The sequence below is a fragment of the Sus scrofa genome, chromosome 1 (genome assembly GCF_000003025.6).
Source record: "Sus scrofa isolate TJ Tabasco breed Duroc chromosome 1, Sscrofa11.1, whole genome shotgun sequence".
NCBI lineage: Eukaryota > Metazoa > Chordata > Mammalia > Artiodactyla > Suidae > Sus > Sus scrofa.
Window position 1 is genome coordinate 142,284,076 of NC_010443.5, and position 9,774 is coordinate 142,293,849.

Genomic DNA, 9,774 nt, shown 5'->3' on the forward strand with positions numbered 1-9,774 from the left:
GTGAGATGTGGTGTAGGTCGCAGACACGGCTTGGATCCCATGTTGCTGTGGCTATGGCATAGGCTGGCAGCTACAGCTCAGATTCAAACTGTAGCATGGGAACCTCCATTTGCTGCAGATGCAGAACCCCCCCCCCAAAAAAAAGAATCACAAAGAAATACTGAGGGGAGTTCCCATCATGGCGCAGTGGAAACAAATCTGACTAGGAACCATGAGGTTGCAAGTTCGATCCCTGGCCTCACTCAGCAGGTTAAGGATCCAGCTTTGCCATCAGCTGAGGTATAGATCGCAGACACGGCTCAGATCTGGCATTGCTGTGGCTCTGGCATAGGCTGGTGGCATAGATCCCTAGCCTGGGACCCTCCATATGCCAAGGGTGTGGCCCTAAAAGGACAAAAGACAAAAAAAAAAAAAAGAAAGAAAGAAAAGAAAAGAAACACTGAGAAAGTCCTCTAAATAAAATCAGACTAAAAATACATGAAAATGAACTACAGATGATCATTTTGTACACCAACTGTATTTCAGTAAGAAAATAGATTGTAGACTAAATAACAGCATTTAATCGGTCCTAATGTGCCTGAGCTGTGTTTATGTAAAAGAATGTCAGTGTTATTGGAAATGTACTCCAAAGTATAAAGGTTTTCCTTGTCTAATTTATTACCAGATGGCTTGAAAATAAATTTTGTGTGTATATGGTGTGTGTGAGCGTGTGTGTGTGTGTGCGCGCGTTCACATATATGACCACATATATCCATGTCTATATGGAGAATGACGAGTATGATAAATGGCAGAGAAATGTAAGCAAACACCTGATGAATCTAGTTAGAAAATATAGGAGTATTTTGTCCTATTCTTGCAATTTTAAATATATAATTATATCATTAAAAAGTTGCAAAAATAATTTGGCACAATTTATTATATTATCCTCTCTCATAATGTTTATACAAGTGAATTTAAATAAACATGGAATGACTGCCTAAAAATATTTGAAGATATCTATTTGACGTGAGGAAATATCTGTAGCACATGTAGTTAACAAATAGTTTGCCTCTAGAATATACAAATGTCTTCCAAAATGATGAAGTTTAACCAATACCCAAGCAATGAGAGAAAATAAGCAATTTATATCCAACTGGAAATTCACAGAAGGCAATTAAAGCAAATCATCAGGAAACATGAAAAGATGCTGAATCTTATGTAGAAATCAGGAAAAAAATACTTATTTTCACCTATTGAAATGGCAGTTTACAGAGTTCCTTTTGTAGTGCAGTGGAAACGAATCTGACTAGTATCCATGAGGATGCAGGTTCGATCCCTGGCCTTGCTCAGTGGGTTGGAGATCCAGTGTTTGTTTTAGCTGTGGTATAGGTTGCAGTCATGGCCTGGATCCAAGTTCCTGTGGCTATGGTAGGCCAGTGGCTACAGCTCTGATTCGACCCCTAGTCTGTGAACTCCTATATGTTGCTGGTACAGCCATAAAAAGCAAAATAAACAAACAAAAAAATTGGCAGCTTACAAAAAGTTACTTTACATGGTGTGATCAGAGGAGTGGAGAACAGATATTCTCTATACTGGTAATGGGAGTGCAAATGTTTCAATGTTTCACATAATGGCTATGGTAAGTACTCAGAGAAGGAAGGACTGTCTGAAATTCTGGAATAAAAAAGAAGAAAGAGGGAGTTCCTGTCATGACTCATCAGTAATGAATTCTACTATTACGCATAAGGATAAGGGTTGGATTCCTGGCCTTGCTCAGTGGGTTAAAGATATGGTATTGCTGTGAGCTGTATTTTAGGTCACAGGCGTGGCTTGGAACAGGCATTGCTGTGTAGGATGGAAAAAAAAAAGAAAGAAAAACAGGAGTTCCTTCTATGGCACAGTGGGTTAAGAGTCCGACTGCAGTGGCTCGGGTTGCTGTGGAGGTGCAGGTTTAATCTATGGCCCAGCAAATTGGGTTAAATATCCAGTGTTTTGACAGTTGCAGTGTAGGTTGCAGCTGCAACTCCGATCCAGTCCCTGGCCCATGAACTTCCATATGTTGTGGGCAGGGTAGGGGGGCATAAAGAAAAGAAGATAGAAAGAAATACAGAAAGAGAGAAGGGAAAGAAAAATAGAAGTGAAAGAAATGAAGGAAGGAAGAGAATTTTTGTATAATGAGAAATTTATTTTCCATATTTCTAATTATTTTATAAGCATTTTAAGATTTTTCCTGCTTTATAAAATCATAAATATTTGAAGGGAACACTCAAAATGTTGGAAATAATGGCAACAAGAGCTATAAAGTTACCACTGTGATTAACTGGTATGGCTAATTCCTGTTGTGTGTGATGAAATGCTTGTGAAATGAAAGACTACTTCAAATAGAATGTTATAGAGTGTTCTCAGAATATAATAAATCTCTCAGTTTCAACTCAATGGAAGAAATAAACAATTTAAAAAAAATTTCTCTTTGCCTTCAATACCTCAGTCTCAAACCAAATTTAAAGAAAATTATTTGAAGAGTCATCATATTATTCATGGTTTCCACCCTAAACATAGATATCTACCTCTGGTGCTTGATTTTGGAGCTTACAGCTGGACCCATCCATCTACCAACTGCATCACCAGGATTCTGGCCAGGACAGGAATAGAGCCTGGCATGTTTTTTAAGCCATAGAAATGCATTAGAGATTATCGTGTGCTCTCTGACTACCATGAATCATGAATAGATGCTGTGATTATTTTCCATGTGGCTGGTAATATTTAGAACGATTTTGAATTAGAATTTTTAAAATTATCTATCCTACACAGGAAAGGCTATAGCATAATGAACAATAATGGGCCACATGTGAGTTTTTGTCCTACTCTGGGTGGGTTTTCTCTCTCATACCATCAAAATAAACCTTTCAAACAACGTTGTGAACATTCATGCTGTTAAATCTCGTGGACGCTTCACACTGTCCCAACCACTCATCTGCACCCTAGTGTTCATGAGCTTATATATGCAATGGAATACTAACTACTCAGCCACAAAAAGACAAAATCTTGCCACTTTGTGATAATATGGATGGACCTTGAGGGTATTATATTAAGTGAAATAAGTCAAATGGAAAGAGACAAATACCATATGATTTCACTCATGTGGAATATAAAAAAAAAATCAAACAAAAAACAAAATAAATGAACAAACCAAAGATGAGTAGGAGAGGAAAATACCACAGACCCTAAAATCAGAGGAGACTTGGGCTTACTGTCTTGTCTGCTCACCAGAAACAGGACATTTTACAGAGACAGACACTGTACCGAGTGGAGGTGAGAACCTCAGGGCAGAGTGCTGTCAGATCCAAGGTCTACACAAACCAGGAGCTTGTCTTCATAATGATGACCCTTCGTGTTACCTAAGCAAACAAGAGGCTGTCACCAAATCACAGTAATTTGAGGGCATAGGCATGGATGACCAAAAGAAGCAATATAAAACACAATAACAAGACCACAAGCCCCATGCTTGGAAGACCCCTCTGAGCACATAGACATGCTGTGTGGCACCAGCTTGCATAGACACAGGTCTGGACAAGAGAATTCCCAGTACAACATAAGTAAAGGCTGTACTTACTGGGGAAGAAAAATCTCCAGTTCTCATTCTTGCTTACACGAAAGAAGAGGATACATGAGATTTGAGGCCCCGTTTGAGAAGTGTGTCTGACTTTCCACGTCACTGCTTTCACCCAAATTCACTGTACAGGGAGTCTTTACAGCCTTTCAAGGTCCCAACTCACTCTTTTTTACATTATTGCTTATTTCCCATTCCAACTTTAACCATAGACTCACCAGGAACCCCACCATGAAATCTGGATAGGAATCTGTGGGATTATTCAGACAAAATGCATGGTACTAGATTTAAGTCTGTTCTTCAGCTAAACGACCAGATAATGGACCATAAAATGGGGTTTTGCTGTTATCAGCTTGGAGAGAAGAATATGCAGTCAGTGAGAGGCCTTAAAAAACTTTACATCCTTCATTAAAAGCTTCCCCACAAATTCTCACCTATGACACAGCCATGAGGCCCACAGGGTGCAGTGAGGGTACAATATGGCAGGGATAACACGCGCTTCGGGAAGACCAATTTCAGTTCAGGAGGTGGCCGCCTGTCCCTCTCCTCTCGCCTACCATTCCCTCACAGAGATAGCAGTCACCAGCTTGGTTCAAGCAGGCAGGGAGGGAAGGCTCTTCCAGTTAGATCCTGGAAGCAAGTTTTAGATGCAATGAAAAATTCCTTGTTTTCCTCAGGCTGTTTCCACTACAAAAATCTCAGCATACTGACTCACATTCTACCTTAGGGTGTGTATTAATGTCCATTGGAGGGCTTTTTAAACATCGGTGGACTCACTGCCAAAGTTTCAGTTTGACAGCCAGGGGCCACCTGAAAATCTGCGCTTCTAACAAGTTTGCAGCCATGCTACTGTTATTCTAAGAATCATCGTTCAGTGAGCCATGGACAAAGTGTGAAGGTGGCTGGTAGGAAACAGGGCTAAGATGCTGAAGTGTTATCTGGGCCCCATTCATCTCCGGGTTGTCAGTCTGCCCAAATTGCCTTCATACAGCTGCTCTCTTTACAAAATGAGGGTTGGTAATTTGACTCTAATCCTACTATAGTGACCCACACAGCTAATTTTCAATTACCAATACTGCAGTTAGATGTTGTCAGAGAAATGGATAATGCTTGTGCAGTTCGGCTGTGGTCTGTTGATGCTGTACAATGTCACTGAATGAACACTTGGGGGCTGCGAGCTGCAGCCACAGGAGGAGCAGGAAGAATGACGACCAAAACTCCCTCACTATCACCCCGCCCAGCCCTCGAGCTTTCTGGAAGGTGCCAAACTGGCGCAGCCGCAAAGCAGGGTCCGCAATGCTGTAACAAGTGTGCGCAAGCTCCAGAAAGCCCCAGAAAGCCCCCTCTCCGCGCAAAACAGTCCCTGCAATACATCAAGAGTGCGCATGCGCCTGAAACCCCCTCCCTGAGTGAGGCAGACCCCTGCAGTGCAGTGAAAAGAGTGCGCAGTCGCCAGGAGGACCCCTCCCTTGCAGGGCTGTGAGCTGGTTTCCACCCATTCCCCTCCTACCTCCCCTTCCAGGTGATTGACAGTAGACGTGGCCTAAGGGATGAAGGGCTGCAGTATGGTGGTCCTAAGTGACGGGTTTTGGTTTTTCAGCTGCGCCACAAATGTTTTATGTTCCTGCGACATAACCTGTTTACCTGTCCCTGTCCCTGAGCTGACAAGAGTTTTGAATGGGAATGTGAGCTAACAGTGGGCTGAGGTTAGACCTGAAATTAGAGCTCACTTAGTCTGCACTTCGCAATTTGCTATGATCTCTTTAAAATTCTTCACCTTTGCAGCCTTCAGATGGCATGTTAGGTGCATACAACTGACCTCTTTGAGTCTTTTGCTTAGGTCGCATGTTATCATTGGCGCCAGTTTTTTAATCACTACACCAGTGAGGCACGAAACTTCTTCCAAATTCTATCTTACAGGTAAAGGAAGTCAGGATAGTAGTAGAGCAGAGGACCTGGTTACTCTGTGATCCTATTGAGGGGAGAAGAGTCAGTTTGGAACCAGAGATCTGCAGCAGGCTGAGGGGATGTAGAAAGAGCCCCTCCCCCATGTCTGCCCTCCAGTTCCCACTGTGCCCTTCACTATGCCTTTGTTTTCAGGCATATTACCACATTTCCCCAATAGGCTCACGTTTAAGCATTACGGTTTTATACTGGCCACCTTACAAGCCATCCCGCTCCAGAGCCCCAGCTAAACAAGATTTGGGCAGCAGATATCTGGGATAGCACAGCAGTCTCACACTAGCTGAACACTTCCTAAAGAACAGCACTTTTTTCTTATTCAGACACTGCAGAAACCCTCCATAGATTATCCCTTCACACTCTGTCAGGGCCTCACATAACTCATAGCTACATCAGACAGAATAGCAGGTGGACAGAACCTGACCCATACATGAAACCTGGTCAGAGTCCCATCATCTCTTACCTAGGTTCTGAACATATTTTCCTGTTTCATTCCTTGTCCCTTCCCCAGCCCATAATCATCAGTACAGCAGAATGAGGCAGACTGTGTCCAGCTTCTGTTCAAACCCATGCAATGGCTGCTCATTGCACTCTTTGAAAGCAGAGTCCTCACCATGTCCTGAATTCTGTGAATAGCTAAGAGTGACCCCTTGACTTCAGCTGCACATTGCCACCCCCCACCCTGCCATTCTGCTGACAAATGAGCTCTCCAGTAGGGCCTTTGCTCTCTGCCTTGAACAAACCCCCATTCCGTGCCTGCTTGATTAACTCTTTCCTTTCCTTCAGCTCATTTTAAAATTCACCTCAACAGAGTCCTTTCTCAATCACCCTATTCACTTCTGAAATCTGCACTCCCTCAATTAACCCCTCTATCTATCTTGCCCGGCCCATTTCTTTTTGTACAGTGTCCTCTTCCTTACCCACTAGATAATTTAATATACATTAATTATAAATATATAATATAAATGATGATTGAAAACATAGGAGAAGGGAGGCCACTTTGTTTTGTATACCAATTTATTTCAAGCCCCTAGGAGAGTGTTCAATATATGATAGCTATTCAACTGAAATGTATTAAATAAATGAATATTTAGGTATCAGGAGTAAGAGAGAAAACGAAATGACAGTTTGGGAACCATGAGTTCAGTGGGAGAAATGAGTAGCAAGATGAAAAAAAAAATGGCATAGCAAAATTCTTAGGCTTGTAAACAGACTCCCCAAACCTTCTTTTGATAGTGCCAACACCAGCACCGTGAAGACTTGTAAGGAAGAAAGAAGCACTTTCAGTAACCAGAAAGACAGCTCCAGAATGAATTAGGAGGTGTGTTTTTACTTCTGCTCTCTTCCTCCTGCCTCAGTGAACCATCCCACATGACTCTCACCACTCTTGCTTCCCAGGAACAAAATGTGTACACATTTGGGCATGAAACTTAGTTTTCCCTGGAAGGCCTGACTTTCGCAATTAGTGGCCTCAGTTTGAATGTTTTGGTGGCTACATGTCTGAATCACATGATCTGTCCTCAGAAGTCCACCCCTGTCCCACAGCCAGGGAGGGCTTCAAGCGATTAGCTGCTGAGAATGAGCAAGGAAACTGACAGCCATCATCGCTCCCTTTTTGAGGTCAGGGCACAGCTATCCTGGAGCCTCTTTTCTGTCCATGTGACCTCAGAGAAGCCCCTTCAGAGGCAGATATGTTTTAATAACTTGCAAAATGTGAAATGTGCCTACGTTTAGGCCTAATATTTTATTTTTCTATAAATAGATTTAAAAATTAAAAAGAACAAGAATGTCCACTCCAGCATTGTTTATGGTAGTGGAAAAAATTAGAAATGACCTAATTATCTATAAATAGATGACTGACAACAAAATAAGGTGCATAGAATATTGAATATCATACAACTGATGAAAAGAATGAAAGATCTATACATGGTAACGTAGGGAAATGATCTGTTATTTGTAAAGTAAGAACAATTCCCAAAATAAGTTAAAGCAGCATTTGTACTTATGTGGGCACTTTTGAGTACGTTTGTGTAGGCATTGACCCTTTTGTAGATGCTGGTCAACTTGTAACAGTGATTATGGTTATTAAGTTACATGAGAAAGGAAAATTGGGCACGGGGACTCATTAATACATTGTACAATCCTAGATTGTTGGCAGGTTTGCAGCAACTGTTGCTTTTGTTATATTGAAATTCCTTCTCCATTTACTCCGGTCATCACTATCTCCTCAGCCTGTTTCACAGCACCTTTTCTGAGTCTGTTTTGACCTCCTCCCCTCAAGTCAGCATGGTTTTCTCCTGCAGTTCCTGTTTTTTTGTTTGTTTGTTTTTTCTTCTTTTTTAAGCAGTTTGCATCTTACCCAGCTTTGAATGCCAGGTGGCGCTGTAACCTGGTTGGTAAAGACTATCCCAAGCAAAGATACCTCAACTGAGATTGGAGATCTTTTCAGAACAGCAAATTCTAGATGTTTGGTGTTTGATATTCACCCCTCCCCTTCATTGGTGGTAGTGAGGGGTGCTAGTGCCCTGGTTCACAAACAGACATTTGGGGATTCTGGTGAAGCGAGGATTGGGGATCTTCTTGCAGCTGAAAAATCTGCCAGACCTAGGACCCCAGCCAGCAAGCAAACACTTGGGGACTTGGGGACCACCTGGTAGGTTGGACTCCATAGAAATAATCTGAAGGATAATATCAGGAGGGGTGTGCTTACAAATTTTCCATCAAAAACCTAAACACACAAATCAAAAAACCACATGCACACTGCCCCCAAATGCCAACAAATTTAAAAAAGACACTTGAAATAATACATTTTAAATGACAAGAATGATCAATTAGAAAAATATTCCCTTCAATTTTAATTATCCTGAATTTAGCTATTTCTACACTATGGGAAAAAAAAAAACCTGTCATAAGTGGTTTTTGAAACTTTTAATTGCTTGTACCTGCAAAGTCTTCATTTAGAGATTTTTCTAGTTGATTGCTTCTGGAGATACTATAAATATGAAATATGAGTTAAGAGGGAAACAGTTTAAATTTGGGTTTAATCTAAGTGTATAGAGAAGCATATTCAAACTAATGAGAGCAGTTCAAATTTGAAAATATTGTATTGCAATATTTGGATCTCATACTTTTGGAAAAATGTAGTTAATCTCTTTAAAATCATTTATGAAATAAATCCCAGTAGTCTAAAAGCAGCAAGAATTAGGGTAAAAAAAGTGAAAAGAGAAGATAATATAGCCTTAGCGGAAATATTTGTAACTTTCATAACAAGATAATAAAAAAGATATCTACAAACAAGTAAGAGAAAAGGCATTGGGGAAACGGGCAAATTATATGAAAATTCAAATCACAGCAACATGGAACAGAATTAAGCATATTAATTAGCAATTTTTATTCCCATATTGCTGTTCTAAGATAATGTAACCAAGCATACATTCCTGCCCTGAATGCAATAGTGAATATTTGCCAGAGGTCAGGGTAACAGGTAATTTGAAATTCTGGAAGCAAATAATGCTCTTGGAGAATAGGCAGATCATTTTATTTTCTAAACATTTGATTATATTGTGCTGTTGTGAAGATTTATGTTGAAATATCCCTTGGCAAGCACTGTGAGGAGATAAGAGTAACAGATAAATGAGAAATATTTTATTCTCCTTACCTGTAAAAAGTTCAAGTTGGTCACAAACAGGTTATTAATATAAGAGCATCTGTGAACTGAACATTTCTAAACAATTACAATATCAAAAGATTTTCATAACATATGACACATTCCTCCCATTCAACACTAGAGATGGAAGGGAACTATAGTCAAATCTCTTCGGATGGACCATGATGGAAATTAATATATAAAAAAAAGAATGTATATGAGTTCTGCTGTGGCTCAGTGTAGGCCAGCAGCTGTAGGTCCCATTCAAAACCCTAGCCTGGGAACTTCCATATGCCGCCCCTGTGGTCCGAAAAAAAAAAAAAAAAAAAAAGAAGAAGAACATATATATACATACATATACATATTCTTTTATATATTATTTTGTGTGTATGACTGAGTAATCACTTTGCTATTCAACAGAGGTTGGCACATTTTAAATCAACTACAATTTTAAAAAATAGAGATGGAGATGCAATTGTTTTCTAACCAGAATGGTTTTATGCTCACCTTCCCAATTACCTCTTGATCAATATGTTACAAATATGAACTGGAGGGTTAAAGTACCATTAGCTGCCCA